The 26,368-nt window shown below is 38.5% G+C and overlaps 1 long non-coding RNA gene across 2 annotated transcripts in view; it reads right to left on the reverse strand.

Annotated features, from left to right (window-relative positions):
* LOC128781285 (uncharacterized) overlaps positions 1-26,368 on the reverse strand; it is a 240,362-nt gene that overhangs the window by 187,506 nt on the left and 26,488 nt on the right. For both annotated transcript variants that reach the window (XR_011651390.1, XR_008427215.1), the window contains exon 2: positions 19,442-19,548. This is a non-coding gene — a long non-coding RNA (uncharacterized lncRNA). The remainder of the gene's footprint in view (positions 1-19,441; positions 19,549-26,368) is intronic.

Here is a 26,368-nt window from a genome sequence, read left to right on the forward strand (position 1 = left end):
CCCAAATGAAAGAACAAATTAAAAGGTCCAGAAAAAGAACTAAGAGAGGAGAAGATAGCCAACCTATTTGATGCAGAGTTCAAAGCACTGGTAATCAAGATGTTCACAGAATTTATTGAGCTTGGTGGCAAAATGAAGGAAGGAATGAAGGCTACACAAAGGGAAATAAAGGAAAATATACAGGGAACCAACAGTGAAAGGAAGGAAGCCAGGACTCAGATCAATGATTTGGAACAAAAAGAAAAAAATAAGCATCCAACTGGAACAGATGAAGAAACAAGAACACACACAAAAAAATGAGGAGATGCTCAGCCACTTCTGGGACAACTTTAAAGGTTCCAACATCCAAATCATGGGAGTGATGGAAGGAGAAGAAGGGCAAAATATTGAAAAGTTATTTGCACAAATAATGAAGGAAAACTCCCCAATCTGGCAAAGGAAATAGACTTCCAGGAAGTCCAGGAAGCCCAGAGAGTCCCAAAGAATTTGGACCCAAGGAAGAGCACACCAAGGAACATCATAATTAAGTTACACAAGATTATAGATAAGGAGAGAATCTTAAAAGTAGCAAGAGGAAAGGAGAGAGTTACCTATAAAGGAATTCCCATACGGCTATCAGCTGATTTCTCAAAAGAAACCTTACAGGCCAGAGGGGCTGGAAAGAAGTATTCAAAGTCACGAAAGGCAAGGACCTCCATCCAAGATTACTCTATGCAGCAAAGCTATCATCATTTAGAATGAAAGTTCAGATAAAATGCTTCCCAGATAAGGTCAAGTTAAAGGATTTCATCACCACCAAGCCCTTATTATATGAAATGTTAAAAAGACTTATCTAACAAATAGAAGATAAAAAACTATGAACAGTAAAATGACAACAAACACACAACTATCAACAACTGAACCTAAAAAACAAAAACTAAGCAAACAACTAGAACAGGAGCAGAATCACAGAAATGGAGATCACATGGAGAGTTATCAATGGGGAGGGAGAGGGGGAAAATGGATAGGAAAGGTACAAGGAATAAGAAGCAGAATAGGTAGACACAAAGTAGTCAGGGGGAGGTTAAGAATAGTGTAGGAAATGGGGAAGCCAGAGAACTTATATGTACAACCCATGGACATGAACTGTGGGTTGGGGAGTACTGGAGGGTGAAGGGTAATGAAGGCAAGGAAAAAAAAAAAAACAATAGAATAGTCAATAAAATATACTTTAAAAAAAGAGAATCATTTATTTTAAGTTCCTATATAATGGTTGGTTATTCTTACTCTTTTTTAAAAATGCCTGCTAAAATTGATTAGTCAGTAATATCAGTTGATTATCACCTTAGAGAACAAAAGCATTTAGAACACATGGCAGTGGGGAAGAAAAAAAACAAAACAAACAGAATACAAGATTCAGCATTGTCTGACTATGGTACAAACCACTTTGAAATGACTTTAAACCATAAAGAACCCAGAAAGCCATTGCTTCATAGTTATTATTCTCCTTGGCCAATGTTCTTGGACTCATACCATTACCAATCTCTTTTTTTAAAGGCAAAGATAATAAGAAGAAGTCATTGTTTTAAGTATTTTACACATAATAACTAATTTAATCCTCAGAATAACCCTGTAAATTTGGTTTTATTATCCTCATTTATAAATGAAGAAACTGAAGCACAAAGAGGTCACAGGACAGTGCCAGTGGTCCTGTAGCTCATGAGTGGCAAATAGGAGATCCCAATCCTCTCTGTGACCTCACACACCATCTTAACCTCTAAAGATTTTGACCTCATAGGAGGAGGGGTACATTATTTCTGGTCACTCAATGTAAATTAATCACAAAGAAACCATCCCACAGATAGACACTAGAGATTTGAAGTGGAGGAATGGGAGGTGGGAGTACAACAGACTGATTCACTCCCATGAAGCTTTGCCTTGGTCCTTGCATCTATTTAGCATATCTGTGGATGTCAGTTGGCCAAGACTAGCTCAGGTCCTGCTGAAAATTATAGGGTATTAGGGTCCTTGTTGCCCCTTAGTGAGCTCAAATGAATTCTTGGCCTTTCTGAACCCCAAGGTGAAAATATAAGACACTAAAAAAATTCCTAAGAGCCTTTCATATGACCAATAGTCAACAAATAAACAGGCCTAGATAACCTTCAGAAGCTGGGTTGGGTAAGGAGTCATGTCCCAATTTGTGCAGATCACAACTGACCTTTTTACAGATTGATGGTTCGTGTAAATGAAGCACAAAGCTCGGAAACCTGAAAACATCTGTGCATGTTTCTGATCCTAGGCAAGCCAGGGCACCACCACAGAGCATTTGGGAACCTTATGAGATCAAATTATATTATCATGGTTTATCTGGTAGACCCTGGTGGTCCCCTGCCTTCTCTACCCTTGTAGAGAGAGGCAGCTTACGTTCCAGGAAGAACCAAAAAAACTTCACCTTTCTAACAAATGGGTCCTGGTGGTCATCAGGACATCCCGTGAATTTACTAAGGATGTCACAGCAACAACTGGTGAGTTAAGGAAGATACACAACTAAACTCATCATATGACTGAGGAAAGAGCTGGAAGAAGGAGTGTGACTGCAAGACCCTCGAGCCTCTATTACCCACCTCCTAAAAATGGGAAGCCAGTCAGAGGGAACCACAGTGCTTCTGCCACTTTTCTCCTTAACTTTGGAGCCTGTTAAGTAACCACTGAACCAAATCAGTTTGGCAGGAACACAGACCAGTGGGATCAGGGAGCATTTCCCAAGGCCTTGAGGTCATTCTCCAGGCCTGTTGCTTGGAGAACTACCCAGATAGGCAACTGCCACCTGCAGAATGGTAATCCAGCTCCCACAAGGAGGCTGCTGTACAATTCTCTCCAAACTTCACATAGAATGATTTCCCCACAGCATCCTTTGAGAAGATTAATACAATAGCTGCACACACTCATGTGTACCTCACATATATCACCTTCACCACCATTTAACATTTTGAAACATGGTCTCCTCAAGGATTTCAAACACTGCTTTGGTTTCTAAGAGTAATTCTATTCACATCCAGAGGTATGGTGGGATTATTAGCCCTGAATCTGGAAACAAGGAACAAAACCTAACAGATAAAATCTTCTTTTCCAGGGTTCTGGCAGAAATGGAGTTGTAGGTAGAAATGCTTCACTTCCTCACACAACCAAAAGGATAAAAATCAATTTAAAAACAATAAATAACCAGAGGTGCCAGAAAATCAAACTTCATGGAACTCCAACAATCAAGGAGTTAAAGAAACATTCTTCCAGACTGGTGGGAGGGAGCAGAGATGGGCAGCTGAGCTAGCTGAGAGGACTTGTGGCAAGGTGGCAGACTGTGAAGGTAAGGTGAGGCTGGCTGAATGGAAAACTAAAGATTAAAATCTTCCATCTGTAAAATACTGTGGGGATTGTGACACTGGAAGAAACTCCCAGTTTCACGGTTGAGTTTGTTGGAAAGTGGGGCTACAGCAGAGTGAGCAAGCATCATTGTTCCCTCTCTGACCCCGCCTCCACAGACAGCACCACAGTAAAGCAATGAGGGTTGCCCTGCTGAATGCCTAAGGCTCCACATCCTTACCATAAAACAGACGTGCCACAACTAAAAATATGTCCCAAGTGAAAGAACAGATCAAAACTCCAGAAAAAGAACTAAGTGATAAGGAGATAGATAACCTATCTGAGGCAGAGTTCAAAACACTCATAATCAGGATGCTCACAGAATTGGTTGAGCTCACTGGCAAAATGAAGGAAGAAATGAAGGCTACACAAAATGAAATAAAGCAAAATATATAGGGAACCAACAGTGAAGGGAAGAAAATTGGTACTCAAATCAACAATTTGGAATAAAAGGAAGAAAGAAACATCCAACCAGAACAGAATGAAGAAACAAGAATTCAAAAAAAAAAAAAAAATGAGGAGAAGCTTAGAAACCTCCAGGACAACTTTAAACGTTCCAACATCTGAATTATAGAGGTGCCAGAAGGAGAAGAACAAGAGCAAGGAACTGAAAACTTATTTTAAAAAATAATGAAAGAAAAGTTCCCCAATCTGATGAAGGAAATGAACTTCCAGGAAGTCCAGGCAGCCCAGAGAGTCCCAAAGAAATTGGACCCAAAGAAGAACACACCAAGGCACGTCATAATTACATTAGCCAACATTAAAGATAAAGAGAGAATCTTAAAAGCAGCAAGAGGAAAGGAGAGGGTTACATACAAAGGAATGCCCATAAGAGTATCAGCTATGGGGACTAAGAGTATCAAAGTCATGAAAGGCAAGGACCTACATCCAAGATTACTCTATGCAGCAAAGCTATCATTTAGAATGGAAGGTCAGATAAAGTGCTTCCCAGATAAAGTCAAGTTAAAGGAGTTCATCATCACCAAGCCCTTGTATGTAAAAGGGACTTGTCTAAGAAATATAAGATCCAAAAGTATGAATAATAAAATGACAATAAACCCACAACTATCATCAACTGAACCTAAAAAACAAAAACTAAGCAAACAACTAGAACAAAAGCAGAATCACAGAAATGGAGATCACATGGGTGGTTATCAGTGGGGAGGAGGAGAAGAAGAGGGGAGGAAACGTACAGGGAATAAGCATAATTTGTAGACATAAAATAGACAGTGGCAGGTTAAGAATAGTATAGGAAACAGAGAAGACAAAAACTTATCTGTACAACCCATGGACATGAACTAAGGGGGAGAAAGCTGGATGGTGAGGGGGTGCAAGGTGGAGGGGAGATTAAGGGGAGAAAAAACTGCGACAACACTAATAGTATAATCAATAAAATATAGTTCAAAAAATCTCTTCCAAATGAGGTCCCCAGGTCTAAAAAGACTGCTTTAATTTTACATCAGTGTTTTCACCCTGGTATTGATATCTCTAAGGATAAAAGAACAATTTTAAGAAGTTTTATGGGAAAAAAGAGAGAGAGAAAAGAAGTTTTATGACTTTAGAAGCTCTATTTTCCTAACCCTGAGAGTCTGGGCTTAATTCTATGTTTCCCATTTCCTAGTTGTGTGATCCTAGACTCGAAGCTGAACCTCTCAGAGCTTTAGTATCATTCAATATAAAGACAGGATCATCACACAAATTTGGTTGGTTTTCTTTGAGCACTGAATCATAAAAGATATATGATATAACTTTTTGTTGACCTTCATTTTCTAAGCATTTCTGCAAGGATTCTCAAAGATGCTCTTGTCTTGCCTTGTCCAGCCAGATAGGTAAGAATTTTTCACTTCCTTCTCAGCATCCCCAGGTGATAACACTTTTTAGTTCACTCAGGATTCTTGGGGTAAATGCAAACATGGCCCAGCCCATTGGGATCTGAGCTACTTGTGAGCTAACCCTACAAACAGAACTTGAGAACTTGATTGGCTCAGGGTCAACCATCCTGTCTAGTGCCTCTGTTCCATCTTGGGATTAAAGGTAGACATTTGTAGTAAACCCTTAGTGTGCTGGGTCTCTACATTCCCCCATCCACTCCTCCCACTGGCTTTTGTCTCTGAATTGGACTTCTGGCCATAGACCACCACCCTGCTTCTTCTCGTGGGTTTTTTTTTTTTTGAGGTAAACATGGTTAATAACATTATATAAATTTCAAGTGTACATTATAATTTGGTATCTGTACACTCTGTTGTGCTCACCACCAAAAGTCTAGTTTCCTTCTGTTACCATATATTTGTGAATTGGGCAAAGGAGGTCAAATATATATACCTTCTTGTCTTGCTGGTACCTTCTTGGCTTCCATCTCCAGCCACTGGTGCTCAGAGCTGACCCCTGTTTGAGATATCTTATTTGTGTCTTAGAGAATTCAGAGGCCATCCAAGAAAGGGTGTTAGAACACAGATAACGTGTCTAACTTCTTTCTCTAAAGAATCCCCTATAAAGCCAGCCAGCCAGCCAGCAAACCTATTGAGCTCCCATTATATCCCAGGCACTGTAGTAAGTCAGGAGATTCAAAAATTAGTAAAACTTCAAGAAACTCATCCCCCAGTGAGGGATACAAGCATATAAATGTATATACATGATACAAAGTGGTTGTTCCTCCTGGAGGCTATTCACCCAAGCTGTGCTCCAACATCCCCACGACAGGGCCTTCTTTGTGATATGGTTCAGTCCATCACCAGGTGTTTCTAATTGCTAAAATTTTCATTCTAATTTGAACATTAACTTTCTAAATATTCTTTCTAAATGTTCTTTCTCCTCCTTTCTGCTTATAGGATTTAGAATTTAAACCCAACTTAATCTGAGATCAGACCATATTCTCACCAGCAGTGTGACCTTAAACAAATATTTCAACCTCTCTAAGCCTCAGTTAGCTCAGCTGTAAAATGAGGATAATAGCCACATGAATGCGTTGTATTACGTGAGATAACATGTTTTGCCCTATACAGATAAAGAAACTGAGGTTCAGAGTGCTTAGGTAATGTGCCTAAGTTTGGTCAGTCAGAGAAGGCATGTAAATTTCAGCTGTTTGGCTATTGCTCAACATCTGTCATCACTGAAGATTATGGCTACCCATCTGTTGACATTTACCAGGTCAACTTCTCAGGGAAAGACCCTTTTTTTAGGCTCTAGACCTAAATGTTAATGGTGCACAGAGCTTCTCCATTTGATGAATAACAGCTACCTCAAGATGAATGTGAACTCATTTTCTTTCCCTACAAATTCGTTCCATCCCATCGTCTGTCTCACACAAGTCAGATGGCTGGAAGTCATCCACACCTCCACCTCTCGCTCCCCTTTCACAGCCAACCAAAACTCTAGTGCTGCCTCTTGAATGCTGCCAACTCTGCCCTCTACCCCTTTAAATGTCCTCAGTTCCTGCAGGCTTCATTTCTTGCCTGGATTTCTGCAAGTTGCCTAACTACTCTCCCTGCCTCCAGTCGGACCTCCTTCAACTTGATGTCCTGTCCCATGTCCAGGTGATTTTTTTAAAAATCTGTACTCCTCACTTAAGACCCTTCCTTGGCTAATCATTATCTTAGAGATAACATCTAATTTCCTTAGCATGCAATTCAACACATTTATCCTCTGTCCCTGCAACCTCTCATATCTGTACCATCATCCCCTGCTTCACCCTCTGCTCCATTCTATATACATCACTTGGGTTATGAGGATAATTAGAAAAAGAGTGATGCCCATTGGGTGCTCCCTAGGAGCTACACAAATGTCTCCTGTCATCCTTACATCTATGTGGGTGTAAAAATTACTGTCTCACAAGTGAAGTGAGTGAGGTTCAAAGAGGTTAAGCCACTTTCCCAGAACTTTCAAAATCAGGTGTATCTAGCTCCAAAACCCATGCTCTTCACCACTGTGCTCTAGGAAGCTTGTTGATTGCTCAGTGTGGACCACCTTCTATGCCCTTTCCCTGCAGGGATCCACTCTAGGTTGGCTACTTCCTTCAGGTTTTAGTTCAAGGGTCAGCCCTCTGGAAAGCCCTGGTTGGCCTTTTGCCCCCAAGCTGACTCAGATGGTTCATTAACTTTCTATTCGTTGAAGCTTCCATCATCTGGAAGATGCATCCTTGGTTTAATATTATATCTCTGTAGGAAAACAAAAATCCCACCATGATAAATGTACCCATCCTCAGTCATATTTCACACTGGACACACACACAAGCACACAAGATAGCTCCTACGTAAACAGCTAAATTCAGCCTCACCTAGACTGTCTTCATTGGTACAATTTCTAATTCTACTAGGCTAAGCCTCTTAAGAGATTCTCATTTTGATACTCCCCAATGACTGACACATGGTAGAAGCTCAATAAATAAACCTTTAATGAATAAATAATGAACAGAAAGAAAAATAGCTAGCATTTTTAAAGCACATACAAAACTCCAGACGTTGAGCTAGAGTTTTTGGCATAGATTATTTTAAGCATTTGGTAGTGGTTATTTTATTTTAATTGCTCACAATAAAAACAATGAAAAAGGAAGTATTCTTATCTACATTTTGTGGTATGGAAACAAAAAAATCAGAGAAGTTGGTTAAGCAAGTCACTTAAAATTCCACAGAGTGATAAGAGATTGATATTTGGCTGATGTCAAAGTTTGAGTTTTAAACTTATGCTACCTTTCCAAAGAACACATACTCTTTATTGCTCCTCAGAAATGATCTTCAGTCCCTCAGCTCTTTCTCCTTCCTGTCCTCACCCATAGGTCAAACCTACCAAGATTATTCTTGTCCTTCTTTCTTTTTATCAATGTCTCTTTTAAAAATTACAAAAAACAAACAAACAAATAAAAACTTACCTTCAATTCAAGCACAGCTCATTCAGTATGGAAAACAGTAGAATTACTACCTCCTTTGACCTAGATGCCACGTTGTCCTATTTTAACTGCTGAGGCTCACTGTCAATTTTAACTATTTTAATAGTTAATAGGTATTACTGTCAATAGGTATTAGGTGAGCATGTAGTTCACCTTGACTCTAAGTGTTTCACACAAAAACTAAGTCAAGTTGTGTTAGTCTTTTTTTTTTGTATTTTTTATTGTTGTTCAAGTATAGTTATCTCCATATCCCCCCAACTCCCGCTAACTCTAACCATCCTCATCTCCCACCCCTGATCCCACCCTACCTCGGTTTTGTCCATGTGTCCTTTATGGTTATTCCTGGAAACCCTTCCCCACTTTCCCCCATTATCCCCTCCCACCTTCTCTCTGATTACTGTCAGTTTATTCTTAATTTCAATGTCTCTGATTATATTTTGCTGGGTGCACTTTTTCTTCTTGATTATGTTCCACTTATAGATGAGATTATATGGTATTTCTCTTTCATTATCTGGCTTGTTGCACTTAGCATAATGCTTTCCACTTCCATCCGTGCTGTCACAAAGGGTAGGAGCTTCTTCTTTCTTTCTGCTGCATAGTATTCCATCGTGTACCATTGTTTTTTGATCCATTCATTTACTGATGGTCACTTAGGTTGCTTCCAGCATTTACTTATTGTAAATTGTGCTGCTATGAACACTGGGGTGCACAGGTTCTTTTGGATTGGTGTTTTAGGGATCTTAGGATATAATCCTAGTAGTGGAATTGCCAGGTCAAAAGACAATTACAATTTTTAGGGGTTTTTTGAGGAAATTCCATACTATATTCCATAGTGGCTGCACCAGTCTGCATTCCCACCAACAGTGCACTAGGGATCCCTTTTCCCCACATCCTCTCCAACACTTCTTGTTTGTTGATTTGTTTATGATGGCCATTCTCATTGGTTTGAAGTGGTATCTCATTGTGGTTTTAATTTGCATCTCTCTGATGGCTAGCGATGATAAGCATCTTTTCAAATGTCTGTGGGCCCTCTGTATGTCCTCCATGGAGAAGTGTCTGTTCAAGTCCTTTGCCCATTTTTAGTTGGGTTGTGTGTCTTCCCAGAGTGGAGTCCTGTGAGTTCTTTATATATTTTGGAGATCAAACCCTTGTCTGAGGTATCATTGGCAAAGATGTTTTCCCATGTAGTTCCTTCCTTTTTCATTTTAATGCTGTTTTCTTTAGCCATGCAGAAGCTTCCCATTTGTTTATTCTTTCCCTTATGTCCCTTGCTCTAGAGGATATATCAGTGAAAATATTGTTACATGGAATGTCTGAGATTTTCCTGCCTATGTTCTAGTGAAGGACTTCTTGGTTCCACGACTTATATTTAAGTCTTTTATCCACCTTAAATTTATTTTTGTGTATGGTGTAATTTGGTGATCGAGATTCATTTGTTTGCATGTAGCTGTCTAGATCTCCCAACACCATTTGTTGAAGAGGCTATTTCTACTCTATTTTATGCTTCTGCCCTCTTTGTCAAATATTAATTGACCATAGGGACTTGGGTTTATTTCTAGGCTCTCTATTGTGCTCCTTTGGGCTATGTTTCTGTTCTTACGCCAGTACCAAGCTGTTATGATTACAGTGGCCTTGTAATACAGTTTGATATCAGGTATTGTTATCCCTCCTACTTTGTTCTTACTTCTCAGAATTGCTGGACCTATTCAGGGTAGTTAATGGATCCATACAAATTTTTGAAATGTTTGTTTTATGTCTGTGAAATATGTCATTTGGTACTTTAATATGGATTACATTGAATCTATACATTTTGGGGGTAATATGGATATTTTGATGATGTTAATTTTTCTAACCCATGAATATGGTACATGCTTCCATTTCTTTGTTTCTTCCTTAGTTTCTTTCTTCAGTATTATGTAGTTTACTGAGTACAGGTCTTTTACCTCCTTGGTTAGATTTATTCCTAGGTACATTACTTTACTTGTTGCTATATCAAATGGAATCTTTTCTTCATTTCTGTTTCTGATATTTCATTGTTGGTGTACAAAAATGCCTTTGATTTCTGAAAATTGACTTTGTATCCTGCTCTTTTGCCAAATTCACTTATTAGGTCACATAGTTTTTTGGAGGAGTCCATACGAATTTCTATGTACACTATCATGTCATCTGCAAGCAATGACAGTTTTACTTCCTCCTTTCCAATTTGTTTGCCTTTTATTTCTTCTTCTCATCTGATTGCTGTGGCTGGGACTTCCAATACTATGTTGAATAACAGTGGTGAAAGCGAATATCCTGTTCTTGTTCCTGATCTTAATGGGAAAGCTTTTAGTTTCTGCCCATTTAATATGATGTTGGTTGTAGGTCTTTTATATATGGCCTTTATTATGTTGAGGAATGCTCCCTCTATTCCCACTTTGCTCACTGTTTTTATCATAAATGGGTGCTGTACCTTATCAAATGCTTTTTCCACATCTATTGATGTGATCGTGTGGTTTTTGTCTTTTTGTTTATGTGATGTATTTTGTTTATTGATTTGGTGATGTTATTCTCGCATCCATGGGATGAATCCCACTTGATCATGGTATATGATCTTTTTAATGTATTGCTGGATGTGTTTTGCCAATATTTTGTTGAGGATTTTAGTGTTTATGTTCATCAGCAATATTAACCTGTAGTTTTCTTTCTTTGTTGTGTCTTTTTCAGGTTTTGGGATTAGGATGATGCTGGCTTCATAAGAAGAGTTTGGAAGAGTTTGGAAGTCTGTCATATTTTTTGGATTTTTTGGAATAGTCTGTGAAGGATAGGGATTAGCTTGTCCTTAAATGCTTTGTAAAATTACCAGTGAAACCATCCAGTCCAGGTCTTTTGTGAGCTGGGAGTTTTTTTTATTACTGCTTTGATTTAATCAGCTTTTACTGTTCTCTTCAGGCTTTCTGCTTCTTTTTCATTCAGTTTTGGAAGATTATATTTTTCTAGGTATTTATCCATTTCACCTAGGTTTTCAAATTGCTTGGCATATAGTTCTCCATAGTAATTCCTTCCAAACCTTTGTATTTCTGTGGTATCAGTTGTAATCTCCTCTTTTATTTCTGACTCTGTTTATTTGGGTCCTCTCTCTCTTTTTCCTGATGAGTCTGCTTTAAGGCTCGTTGATTTTGTTTATCTTTTCAAAGAACCAGATCCTGGATTTATTGATCATTAGAATTGTGCTTTTAGTCTCCATGTTGTTTAATTGTGCTCTGATCTGGGTTATTTCCTTAAGTTTTTGTAGGTGTACAGTTAGGTTGTTTAGTTGAAATGTTTCTATCTTTTTTATGTAGGCCTGTATTCCTCTGAATTTCCCTCTCAGGACTGTCTTCCCTGTGTCCCATAAGTTTTAGACAGTTGTGAGTTCATTTCCATTTTTTTCCAGAAACTTTTTTATTTCTTCCTTGATCCCATGCTTAGCCCGTTCATTGTTTAATAGCATGCTATTCAATCTCCATGAGTTTGAGTGTTTTTGAGTTTTTTTCCTTGAAGTTGGTTTCTAGTTTCATTCCCTTGTGGTAGAGAAAATGTTTGATATGATTTCAATTTTTTTGAATTTGTAGAGGCTTGTTTTGTGTCCCATCATGTGGTCTATCTTTGAAAATGTTCCATGTGCCTTTGAAAAGAATGTGCATTTTGTTTCTTTGGGATGAAATGTTCTATATATATCAGTTAAGTCCTGTTGTTCAATGCTACAGTGTGTTTGTTGATATTTTGTTTGGAAGATCTATCCATTTTTTTAAATTTATTTATTTATTTTTATTCAGTTACAATTGTCTGCATTTTCTCCCCTTCCCTCCACCCCACCCCAGCCAACCCCCCCTCCCCCAACCCCCCCCCCAAACCCTCTCCACAGGGATCTATCCATTTTTAACAATGTGGTGTTTAAAACCCCTACTACAATCGTGTTGTTGTCAATATCTTTATTGGAGTCTTCTAAGATTTTCCTTATATATTTGGGTGCTCCTATGGTGTGTGAATGTATATTTATACTGTATATGTCTTCTAGATGGATTCTTCCCTTGAGTGTTATGAACTGTCCTTCTGGGTCTTTTCTTATGGCCCTTGTTTTGAAATCTATTTTGTCTGATATGAGTATTGCTACCCCAGCTTATTTTTACTGTCAGTTTGCTTGGAAAATTTGTTTCCAACCATTCACTTTCAGTCTGTGTAGTCATTTTGTTCTGAGCTGTGTCTCTTGTAGGCAGTATATGTGTGGGTCATGATTTTTTATCCATTCAACTATTCTGTGTCTTTTCGTTGGAGCATTTAATCCATTTACATTTAAGGTTATTATTGATAGGTACTTATTCATTGCCTTTTTACTTTTTACCTGTGTTCCTCTCCCCCCTTCTCTTTTTCTTCTGTTTCTTAAAGCAGACCCTTTAGCATACTTGCAGAGCTGGTTTAGTGGAGGTGTATTCTTTCAGACTTTTTTTTTTTTGTCTGGGAAACTCTTTATCTGGCCTTCTATATTGATTGAGAGTCTTGCTGGGTAAAGAAGTCTTGGTTGCAGGCCTCTGGTTCTCATTACTTGGAATATTTTTTGCCATTCTCCTCTGGCTTGGAGTGTTTCCATTGACAAGTCAGCTGCTAACCTTATTGGGGCTCCCTTGTATGTTTTTTCATGTTTCTCCCTCGCTGCCCTTAATATTCTCTCTTTGTCTTGGAATTTTACCATTTTAATTATTATGTGTCTGGAGTGGGCCTTATTGGGTCCCACTTCATTGGGACCCTCTCTGCTTCCTGGATTTGTGTGACTTTTCCTCTCATCAAATTAGGGAAGTTTTCCATCATTACTTTTTCAAACAGGTTTTCTATCCCTTGCTCTTCTTCTTCTCCTTCTGGTATTCCTATTATACGGATATTGTTACGTTTCATGTTGTCAGCATTTTCCTTAATCCCTCTTCATTCTTTCTGAGCCTCTTTTCATTTTCTTGCTCTTTCTGGTGTTTTTTTCTACTTTGTCCTCTGCCCGCTGATCCGATCCTCTGCTTCATCAAGTCTGCTTTTCATTCCTTCTACTGTGTTCTTCAGTTCAGAAATTGTATTCTTCATTTCCTCTTGCCTTTTGTGATAGTTTCTATTTCCTTTTTCATGTCAATGTAGTTTTCATTGTGTTCATCATAGTTTCCTTGTCATTTTTGGCAATTCTTAGTGAGTTCATTGAGATTCCTTTTAACCATTGCTGTGAACTCAATATCTGATAGTTGACTTGCCTCTAATTCATTTTTCATTGTTTCTGAGGATTCCTTCTTTCCTTTTTGGGGTGGTTTGTTTCTTTGTCTTCCAGTTTTTGGTGAGACTCTTCTTTTTAGCCTCTGCTTCTTAAATTGATCTATTCTTACTCCCTGAATTTGTGGTGTGAACTTCTATGGTATGAGACCTGTAAGATTCATTAGTGCAGTCTCCTTGATCTCCTGAACTCGATGCTCTTGCAATGCCATTTATGTTGGCTCTCCAGATATATTTTGGTTTTGATTGTTGTTGGATAATTCTTTGATGGGTCCTTCCTTCCAGTTGGTTGACTGAGGGTCACTCAGCCCACCACATCTTATATGCTGTTGTACAGGTGCAGACAGGCTGTATCGAAGATATTTCTGCTGTCTGTTAGAGGTTTTAAGGATTATCTCTTGCCATTGTTCAGTTGTTTATTTGGATAGTTTCTCCACAGTTTAGTTGTATTTCCAGATTGGTCCTGGGAGGAGGTTAGTGTGGCTTCCACTCACTCCTCCACCTTCTTCTTTATTATCTGTTGGTGGTTCCTTTATTGGTGAGTTTTCTCTTCTAGCAGGTATATTGGTGTTCACAGCTCCCTCATGGCTGAGTTCTCACCAGTAGGAAAGACTGTCAGTTCTGCTCCTTGCGTGGGTGCTTTTGGGACTCCACCTACATTAGTCTTGTATTTCTTGTACTTCTTCAGTTGAAGACTCTATCATTTATAAGATAAATCTTTGACTTAATATTATTTTTGCAGAAAACCAAGTAAAATATTAACCATGGTAAACATACACAATTTCAATCTGTACCACATGCCCTATATAAAAATAAATGAAAAATGGACTATATACCTGAATGTGAAATTATAAATGTCTTAAAAGAAACAGCAGAATACTCTGTGAGCCTGGATTAGATAAATATTTCGTAAATACAACACCAGAAATAAAACATACAAAGTAAAAGAAATTATAAACTGGACTTCACTAAAATGAATATCTGTTGTTAAAAAGACACTGTTAATGAATGGTAAGAAAAGCCACTGACTGTGGAACAATATTTGCAAAACACATATCAGATAAAGAACTTACCTAGAATATGTAGAAAACTTTCTAATTCAAAAACAAAAAAATTTTGAACAGACAGATCACCACAGAAGATATATGGACAAATTATCATATGAAAAAATGTCCATATGAAAATTTATTTTTAAAATGCTGACGATATCAAAGATGCATAATTCATTTACATTGCTACTGGGAGTGCACACTGGTATGGCAATTTTGTAAAACAGTTGGTCAGTTCCCTAAAATATTTCTTTTTATTTTTTTATTGTTGTTCAAGTACAATTATCTCCATTTTCACCTCACTACTCCTCTCTGCCCCACCTATCCCTGCCTTCCACCCTCGATCCTACTCACTTTGTCTTTGGCCATGTGTCCTTTAAGTCCCTAAAATCCTAAACATACACTTGCCATATGACCCAAAATATTACTTCTCACTGCCCAAGAGAAGTGAAAACGTGTGTTTACACAAAACCCTGGACATGTATGTTTACAATAGCTTTATTCATAATAGCCCCAAACTGAAAACAATACAAATGCCCTATAAATGATGTATGGGTTAACATTGTGTGGGAGATCCTTAGCAATAGGAAGGATCAGAACACCAATACTTGTGACAAGATGGATTAATTTCAAGTTCATTCATTAAGCAAAAGAAACCAGACACAGAAAGGCCACATATATATAATTCTATTTATATGACATTCTGGAAAGCCAAAGCATAATATAGAAAACAAATCAGTGAATGTGAGAGACTGGGGGCAGGGATTTGACTTTAAAACAGAAAAAGGGAACTTTAATTTTGGTGTTGCTTACATCACTGCAGTTGTCAAAGTTCCTGAAACTATACACTAAGAACATTCTTTAGTGTATTTAAATTACACCTCCATAAAAAAAATGTATTCCTTTATAGTGTACCCAATGGTGGAGGAAAAATCAGGTAACAATTAGTTGAAACTTTATCAACGTAAAGGTAGGTTTTTCTATTTACAACTACTCTACCTATAAACAGCTAGTTGCCTTTGACATTGATTTTAGGAGGCATTTAAAGTTCAGAAATAATAAAAGGTAGAGGGAATTCTCTTAGAACCAGTAAAATACATACACAATATAATTGTTATGCTCAGTGTAAACTTTAATTGTGTAAACGTCCAGTTTATTGGACCTTTTCTGACCCTGAAACTATGTGTAATCACTCCTTTACAATCAGTATTCCTAAAAGTGGGGTGAATGTCTCTTCTATTTCTTTGCTGAAGCTGAATGTGAAAATACTAGACAGGATATGGTAAGAGAGCAGAGACATCTATCTATGTGGGTGCCTTCCAGCCAAAGTTCTCCTTCAGGAACTTTCCAGTTGATGGAGAATAACTGCAGAGACTGGACTCCCATTTCCCAAAGTTTAGCACAAAGTTTAGACACAGAGGCTTCCCTGTATCTAAGATCCAAATTGACAGAAGACTTTACCTGTTCTTGATTGGTTTCTCCCTGCCTGAGTGGAGAACCAGCATCACCCTGACAGTCCAAGTCAAAAATACAGTTGCTGTACTCAGGACATATTTGACTGGCTTCATTAAATCAAGATAACATTTATACCTAACTTTACATTCTTAGAGACTGAGACTCCACAGACTTACATTTGGAAAGTAGTTTTCAGAGAATTATATCTTCAGAGCTATCTTCTTTTTAATAGTCTTAGAGAAGTAACTGTCATTTATGATTAAAATCAACATCATTAATGAGGGGAAATGGACACTGTGCAACCAAAGTGATGCCCTGGGCAAGACATGGCATCATCTGTAGGTACCCAGCCAGGGGTGCACCACCTGAATGTAATCATGAAGAAACAGGAAAAACAAAAATGAAAAACTGTATTCTTCAAAACCATCAATATCATAAGTAAAAAGAAAGGTTGTAGAAATATTCCAGATTAAAGGAGATCACATAGATTGATAACATGTGCTGAGGGGAAAAATGCTAAATAGTATATTAGTGACTCAAATTAATAATATAATATGAATACTGACAGTAAATTAGAAAAATATTGTCTCTGTTAAATTTACTGAGGTTAACAGTTATGCTATGGTTATATAAAAATATCCTTACTTCTAGAAAATATATACTGAAATATTTAAGAGTAGATAAGAAATATTTAGGAGTAAAGAGCCATGATGTTTGTAACTTACTTTCAAACAATTTAGGAAAGAAATATTATTTCTTGATCATTGTTATCTGCATTAAATGGTTATTATTAAAGTTTTATTGTCAAAATTATTTCCAAATGGAAAGCTTTTAAAAATGTAGTCCTTTGTGCACGTCATTTTATGCATACATTTAGCACCATGAGCATTTCTTAATTGTAGAATGTAGCGAGAGGGAAGAATGGAAGGTGTGGTTTTCCAAGCCCAGTGAAAAGCCTCGATTGGCTGGATCCTTATGAAAATGTCAGTACTAAATATCACTTGACAGATGTACTTCCCAGGCTTTTAACTGGGACTGATATCACGTACACTTTGTCCTTTAGATAATGTCTTCTTTGGTGTGTGATAAAGGCCCCTGCAGATGCCCACTTGCCAAACATTTCCAACACAACAATCTCCATTTATCCCAAGATCCTCCCAAGGAGGACTGAATATTTACCACAGTCATTTCAATACTTTTCCTTTTCCACTGTTTGACTTGGCCAAGACCTTTTTTGAATACAGTCTACGATCCTGTTGGTCAAGACCTAGGCAGTCATATGACTTCATTCTTCTCTTCATGGTCATTTTACTTTTCAGTACGACTTAGAATGGGGGTAGGTTCACAGATTATAAGGAAGAAGAACTTAACCTTAATGTCTTGTTTTCATTATAAATGTGACATTTTGATAATTGTGGTATTAATACAGGAAGATGAATACATTGGCTCAAAGTTTGGGGGTGTGAATAAAATTCTTGTGACAATTACCAAATCTCAGAGAATTAAACATATGAAAAGTTTAATTTTCACACTCACAAAAGTCAACATGGGTTTGCTGGTGCTCTTCCAAGTGGTAACTCAGGGGTCCAGGCTCCTTAACTTATGAGTCATTATCATCATCAACATGCATTCTGCACAGTTACCACTTCATGAGAAGAAAGAATGGGTAGCACATGTAGATTTATGTGTAGGTTCAGAAGTGGCTTACATCACTTTAATCCACATCATAAGTCAACAATAAATCATAGACATCAACAATCCTCCACTAAGAGGTGGAGACTACATTCCCTCCCCTGAAATCTGGATGGAACTTTACAGCTATCTCCACTTGTAGAACATAGTGAAAGAGCCAGTGCATGTTTCTTAAGGCTAAGTTATGAAATAAAATATGACTTTGGCTTGGCTCACTCTTTCTGCATCTCTGAATGCTCACCTTTGGACTCTGGCCACCATGTAGTGAGGAAGCCTAGGTCATGTGGAGAGACCACAATGTATATGTTTCATCTGACAGACCCAAATAGGTTCCCAGCCAATAGCCAGTATAAACTGCTAGACCTATAAGTGAGAGCCTTCGGCCTTCTACAGGAGGCTCTAGACATGATTGAGCAGAAATGAGTCATCCTGCTGTACCAAGTTGAATTCCTGACTTGCAAAAAATGATAAGAAATAATAGATTATTATTATTGTTTTAAGCCACTAAGTTTGGGGCTAATTTCTTACACAGTAATAGATAACAAATACAGTGAGCAATTTGCTAGTCTGCCACAATTCTCCAGCCTCTCTACATTGAGTTACATATTAGGATTCTCAGACCATCAGCTGGAAGAAAAATAACCACAACCACTGTCACCTCCACCATCATCATCAGTCATTGTTGGTCTTAGCAATAAATGCAGATGCCACACTGAAAAGGAAAAAATGTGAGAGTTTTGTGAAGGTTGTTATGGCAAGGTTAAGAAAGCTTATTAGTGACACACTCTGGGACCGGCAACAATGAGTGGTGATGGGACAATACCATTCTAGCTTTGAAGAGGCAAGGTAGGGACTGGTTATGGGAATCTAACTACTATATTATGGAGGAATTTGCTGAAAGGGATTGGAACTTTCAGAGTATAACCACTGTCAAACTGAGGGCCAGCAAGGAGAGGTGGGGGAATAAATACCCAAACTGTCTCTTTTCTCACTCTATTTTCCCATTGATATATTCCCTATTCTCTGAACCCAACAGGAACCCAAATGCAAATGAGCCTGGCTGACAGTAACAGAGGCCAGCCTCTCAGGAGAAAGAGAAGGATGAGAAAGATGGAGAGTAGATCTGGAGGAGGAAATGTGAATATTCTGCACATTCACCATCATCATCACCATCTTCATTATCATCATCCTTGTATACCTCAAATGTGCACATAAAGTAATTCCTCATGTTTTCTCTTATATAAGGTAACCCCTGCTTCTAGCAGTGGGCATGGTACATAACTGGTGCTTAGTGCTTAGTTCAATCCCACAAATGTTGTAGAATAGCCACTCTATTCCCTCAAATAGAAATGTGAGTACAGAGAATAAATTTCCAACTATCATCACAAAAATGCAAACTGTTGAAAAGCTTAATCAGAAAAGACTCATGGAGATAGTGGTGCTCAAGTTTGGCTTTGGGTGTGAGGTTGATTTCAACAGGTGTACCTGGAAGGAAGAAAGAGCTTCCACATCCTGGAAACCACATGAAAGAAAAATGTAAAGGTGAGGGAAATAGAGACCATGTCATGAAAACAGGAAATAATTCCATTTGCTGGAGAATAGAATTTAAAGAGATGAGAGTCCTGGTCAGGTGGCTCAGTTGGTTGGAGCATAGTCCTATGTACTAATAGGTTACAGCTTCATCCCCAGTCAGTGTACATACCTAGGTTGTGGGTTCAGTCCCCCATTGAAGCACTTATAGAAAGCAAGAAATTGATGTTTCTTTCTCTTCCTCTTCTCTCTCTTTCTCTTTCACTCACTCTTCTCTCTCTAAAAAAAATCAATAAAAATATCCTAGGGTAAGAATTTAAAAAAGGAAATGAGATATAAGCTCTGAAGTGAAAAAGTAAAGTGCTCATATTGTGATGTCTTGAAAGCTGAGATATGCTTATATTCAGCACAGATGGTTTGAGCAGAGGAATAGAGTATTCTAACTGTTCTTTAAGAACATCAAGTTGACATAGATGGGTGGGATAAATGGAGTACTCACATAAATGAAATGGGGAGATGTCTTATGGGGTCACTGCCCTAGTTTCAGTAACAAGAATCTTGCTAGTTGGGTGGAAGCAGAAGCAGAAGAAAAGGGTGTGGCAACAGGCTGACAGTATGAGAACCAAGAGAGTAAAAATTACTCTTCTGACAGCCAGTCACTGCTGGCACAGGGATGCCATTTGTTCAACATCACAAGTATTTATTGAGTGACTGACTACTCTGTGCCAAGCACTGTTCTTGACTTTGTGGACACAGTGGGGAGAAAGACAGATAAAACAGCCTCACTTTCAGTGAAAGAATTCAATTCAGTAAGAGAAGATACTGCCATTGACACAAGTAGAAAATTTAGGACTAAGAGATGGCATACATGTTCTCTGCCTGGAATAGTCTTCTTCTAAGCTCCTTTACTTAGAAAACTCCTACTCACCCTTCCAAAAAACCTCTAACTCCCAACAATTTAGACACTTGTCCTTCATTCTTTCATTGTAATTTGCTCATTCCTCTGGAATCTCCCTTCTGAGATAACTAGAATTTCAAGGGTTCAAAGCAACCTTTTATAATAAAGTAGATTGTGAAGGTCTCTTGGAAGGTTTATTAAAACTATTAGATCAAACCATTAGCAAAGCTGTATTAGTAGATCAAAATTTATAAATTGGAAGAAATTTATTATAGTTGAAACACATTATTTGTCCTGAAAGTTAGGAAACAGGAAGGACAACCCTTATCCTCATCCTTACCCACTGGATCCATGCATGGGAAGGGTGGTGTCATGCGGCAAAATGGCCCCACATGCAATTGTTGGGCTTGCTGGGCCATACTTGTGCTTCATTCCTCACTCATTGGACTAAAGAGAAACCGGGTTCAGGTCACTTGGGCAATTAATACAGTCTTTTACATCAAGCTGACCTAAGCTGGAAAGGAGGCTTTTCCACTTAAATCACAAGGTCTCTAATAAAGATCTCAACTCTGCAGATCCTTGGCTTTCTTACCTGTGGAAGAGGAAGAGGGTTCCTGGGAGGATTAATTGGTGCAAAAATTAGAAAGTTCCTTTTTGCCAGCCACCCTGTTCCCAGTAGGCATTCAATAGAGTGCATGTTTTTATTTGAATTAAATAAGATTCACATGTTAGGGCTCCCATTGCACTTGTGTATGCAGTTCTTCATCCTGTGGTTGGCTGTCCCCCCAGACATCTCTGATGGTTCACTTTTTTAAAGATTTTATTTATTTATTTTTTACGACAGGGGAAGGGAGGGAGGGAAACATTGATGTGTGAGAGATACATCGATTGGTTGCCTCTTGCAGGCCCCCAAGTGGGGACCTAGCCCACAATCCAATGCCCTGACTGGGAATCCCAACCAGTGACTTTTGGTTCCCAGGCCAGTGTTCACTCCACTGAGCCACACCAGCTAGGGCTCTGATGGTACTCCTTGCAGATAATCTCTGAGGGACACCCAATACTGAGAACCCCAGGAAGTTCTCAGAACAACTTTAGAAGGCTCCTACTCCATTTCCTCAGCTCCATTCTTGTCCCATTATCAATCCTTCTCAGAGAATCATCTGGGTTACAAAGTTGAACTCATTATTCCCAGCTGAACATCCATCACCAACAGCCTCCTCTGCCTACCCTAACCCTTTCCCCTAACATCACATCCCTGCTGACAGCTCTGGTCTCCTCTCTCTGAGATATTTCCTTAAGCTTGACACTCAGTTCTTGAGGTGCTTAAAAAAGGGGGTCTGCCAGGTAACCTTCAGCAAGCCATGCAAACTATCCATGCTCAGCTTCCTCTTCTGTAAAATGAGACTGAGGATTCCTCAGAGGTTTTTGCAAAGTTTAAATGAAAAAGACATGTAGAGAATTCAGCATAATGCCTGGAACATATTATGTGTTTAATAAATGTCAGCTACTATGACTGTTGTGTTATTAAATGGCTTGGGATTCCAACATTGGTGGTGCCAATTCATGCATTGAAACCATAAGGAGTGCTACCTCTCTCACCTAGAGGAGTCTTACTCTTTAAAAGTCAAAGGCAGTCTTTCTAGAGCCTCCAGGTTGAGCTAAATGCCTCCCTTTAGTTTTCTCAGACAACTTTTCATCTCTCTACTCTAGCACAATCTTTCTTATAATTAAGAATACCTGTTTATATATTTATACCTCCCCTCCAGACTATAAATTCTAGAAGATGAGGAAATGTGGTATCTCCACCTGTGCATCTCCATCACCCAACAAGTTGATTTATATGGAGGGACATGAACAGCCAGCCAGACAGAGAGGTAGTCAGATAAACAAGCAGATAGATGATAGGTAGGTAGATAGAGAGACAGATAAGAAAATAGGGAAATCTATTGAAATTCCCAGTCTATTTTCTGTCTATGCCCACCCTATCCCTTGTTAATAATAATAAAATATGTATATAATTTTATTTTGTTCTAAACAAATCATACTATCTCCTCAGTCACAACATTTTAATTTTAAAAATTATTTTAAAATATATAATGAAACTGGCATATGCATTTTATCTGTGTATGTATATAGATATAGATATAGATACAGATATACATATACTTATATATCATGTAGCTTTTATAACAATAATAGTTAATTTTTATTTAACAAGTACTGTATGCCCAGAAAGTTGCTAAGGGCACCATCTTTTTAACTCAGTTGATCATCACAACAACCTTACAAGGTAGATGTTGATATCCTGATTTTATACGTTAGAGGTTTAAGGAAATGCTCAAGGGTAACACAGCCTGGTGCAGAATTTGAAATCAATTTTTTGCTTCCCTCTGTGTTATGGGTGAATTGTAATTCCCTTAAAAAACATATATTGAAGTCCTAAGCACTAGTACCTCATAATGTGACCTTATTTGGAAATTGAGTCTTTATAAAGATAATCAAGTAAAAATGACATCATTAGGGTGGGCCCTTATCCAGTATGACTGGTGACCTTATGGAAAAGAAAAATTTGGGTTGAGAGACAGACACACGCAAAAGGAACATAATGTGAAGGAATAAAGACATAAAGAGAAAACCACATGAAGATTGGAGTGATGCATCTATAAGCCAAAGTCTGCCAGGAAACTACCAGAAGCTAGGAAGAAGGCATGGAAGAGATTCTCTCACAACCCTCAGAAGAAGCCAACCATGCTAATATCCTGATTTTAGATGTCTAGCTTCCAGAACTCTGAGATAATAAATTGATGCTACTTTATTTATTTTTTGTCTACTTTTTTTTTATTGTTGTTCAATTACAGTTGTCTACATTTTCTCCCCACCTTTCCACCCCACCTCAGCCAAGCCCACCTCCCTCCCCCGCCTCCACCCTCCCCCTTGGTTTTGTCCATGTGTCCTTTTTTTAAAGTATTTTTTAAATTTTTATTGTTATTCAATTATAGTTGTCTGCAAAATCAAAGGGGAGGGTGGAGGTGGGGGAAGGAGGTGGGTTTGTCTGGGGTGGGGTGGGGTGGAGGAATGATGCTACTTTAAGCCATCCAGTTTAAGGTACTAGAAAGTCCTAGCAAATTAATATATCTTGTTTCCAAGGATGTTCTTATCCACTGAGGAGCTGAATTCATTTTCTGTGGGCTTGTTTGTCTCTCCACTGGCAGGCATGAAATCTTCAATGGACAACATAATTTTTACATTTGCACCCCCAGTTTATAGAACAGTTGCTGACACAGGGCAAATGTCCAAATACATTTAATAAAGGAAAAAGTGTTGGAGTACGAGTTTTCTTACAATTTTAGTATTTAGAACATATAAAAAATATGTTTAGAAATTATCTTTCAAAGTATATTAAAAGAGGAAAAGGCAGCTATATAAAATGTGTTGGAGAAGTGGAGGATAGAGGATTCAGGCTGCTTGATTATATGGAATAGCCGCACATATTCTCAGCACGCACGTATCCAGTCTTCCCTGTGGGCCCTACCACCCACTCCAACTTGCCTAAGCCAGTGAGGGACATCATCTAGAAAGTTCCAGTCCTGGCTGGTATAGCTCAGTGGATTGAGTGTGGGCCTGTGGAGCAAAGGGTCGCCAGTTTGATTCCCAGTCAGGACACATGCCTGGGTTTCAGGCCAGGTCCCCACTAGGGGACACATGGTTACACACTGATTTTTCTCTCCCTCTCTTTCTCCCTCCCTTCTCTTCTCTCTGAAAATAAATAAATAAAATCTTTTTTTAAAAAAAGAAAGAAATGTCCAGTCCATGAAAACCAAAATTGTGACCCAGTCAGTGATGTTTATAAAACTAAGAAATGCAAGTACAGAATCTAAAAAAAAATGGCAGAGTGTTTGCAAGTGATATAGAAAATCTGCTGACACATCCTCAAGTGTGCAGCCATATCTTCACCTTGACTGAGAGGGTTTAGGACTGACTGGATGCTGGGAAGGAGCTCACAAGTGATTAATTTGCTCAACAACCCATATTGAACACTTTCAGTTCACAACACTGTTCTGAGGACTGAGAACCATGAGGTAAATGACTCAGACTTAAATGTTTGTATTCTTATCCAAGATAGAAAAAAATCTATGGATGAAAATAGCAAGTTAATTGTTATGGGCTCAAATGGCCCAGCACAACGCCCAACTTATCCAGACAAGGTGGGCATTTGAGTTGGGTCTATCTCCATTTTAAAGTGCACAAGAGAGGTTGAACACTGGTTTAAGGCCCCACACCTTATAGAGGTCTAGTCAGCTCAGAGTCATCTTTACACTATGTGCAAAGTGAAGGTCAGGTGAGACAAACTAACAATGGAGTCCCTATCCATGACTGCCAGTGAGCTGGGTCTTGAAACATTGATAGGACTTGCCTTATCCCCAGTAAAAAGGGAACTGAAAAGTTTCAGAACTTTGGGGAAAGGTGTTTTCAGTGAGGAGGTTAGTATGGAATTTGTGTGGTCAGAAATCAGACTGAAATAATACTTTGAGATCAGACAGAAGATGGTGGAAAAATAAGTTGAGAATATTATCTTGCAGGAAACAGGAACTCTCTGATGGCCTTGGAGGGGTGAGCACAGGAACAGAGAGGGTCAGGAATACTTTCCAGATGCCAGTCCACAGTATGGAAAATGCTGGGAAACTGAGAAAGAATGTAAGACAGAGGGGTCTGATCATGAGTATTGGAGGTGAGGATGGAAAAGAAGATCAATGTGAGAGATGAGACATTATGAAAGACGAGCTGACAGTAAATATGGTGCCTCAGGAAATATGGGAGAGGAAGGTGAAGGAAGGAATTCAGTTTGTAGAAATTTGGGGTATGAGTAAATGAAAGAACTTCCAAGTAGAAATGTCTGGCAATCAGCTGAAGAGGTGAGACCAAAAAAACTCAGAAGGGGGCCCTGGCTGGTGTGGTTCAGTATATTGAATGTCGGCCTGTGAACCAAAGTGTCACTGGTTCTATTCCAACTCAGGGTACATGCCTGGGCTGCAGGCCAGTTCCCCAGCAGGGGGGCATGAGAGGCAACCACATATTGATGTTTCTCTCCCTCTCCTTCTCCTTCCATTCCCCTACCCCTCTCTCTAAAAATAAGTAAATAAAATATTTTTTAAAACTCAGGAGGGAGAAGCCTCTCAGCTGTAGTAGTTATCAGAAAGAACAGACAGCTGAACTCTGGACCCACATAGTAGCTTCCACGGTTGGCTAAGAGAACGGGCAGTTAAGGACATGATAACAACCTCAGAAGAAAATCAGTAGTTGCATCATCATGGAAACCAAGGAAATGAGTCTTTCAAGGAGAGGTTGATGAATGGTCTATCACTACCACAATTACAGAGAAATGGCCATTGAGTTTGCGACTCAGAGTTCAACCTTTGCAAATGCTCTGTTAGCAAACAAAACATTGGGGAATTGGGAAGAACCTAAGTAGCAAAGCAGTTTGCATATCACCTACAGAGGACTTCTTCAACTAGGCCAGCAGTCACCATTAGGAGGTAAATTGAGGAGAAGTCTAGGAGAAGAATATGTGGCTTGAATGGACAGGAAGATGGCCACTTCAGAATCCTATCTATCTCTAACTTTAAATCACTCACCACAGATTTGGGGCAAATATCTTAATGAATGTGCCCCCTAGTTTTTTCACTTTGTACTGCGGAAATTTTCAAACACATTAGAGGGAATAGTAAATCACATCAGTCTGCTCCAGACAGTTACCAACCCATAGCCAATCCAGATTCACCTTTACTCCATCAGCTAGTTTATTTGAAAGTTAATTCTACTTATTAAATCACCCTTCTTTAAATAATTCTTTGAATGCTACTCTAAAAGATACAGATTTTAAAAAATTATATAATAGGTCATGTTTGTTTTCACATTTCAGAGCTCACATGTTTTACAAGATTTTTTGTCCAGTTTCTACCATATATGGTAAGCTGTTTGTATGAACAATAGACATAACTCAAGCACTTTAGAAACTGTCATCATCTAATCTATTAAGCATATGGTTGTTCAGTACATTTTAAAAATACATTCCTGTTGACCATACCTTACTTTCTATTTTGTTTTTTTTAGCATATTTTCATTGTTAGTTCAAATGGCAGTTTTCCTGCCCAGACAAGTTAGATTTATTTATTTATTTATTTATTTATTTATTTATTATTT

The sequence above is a fragment of the Desmodus rotundus genome, chromosome 6 (assembly GCF_022682495.2).
Source record: "Desmodus rotundus isolate HL8 chromosome 6, HLdesRot8A.1, whole genome shotgun sequence".
NCBI lineage: Eukaryota > Metazoa > Chordata > Mammalia > Chiroptera > Phyllostomidae > Desmodus > Desmodus rotundus.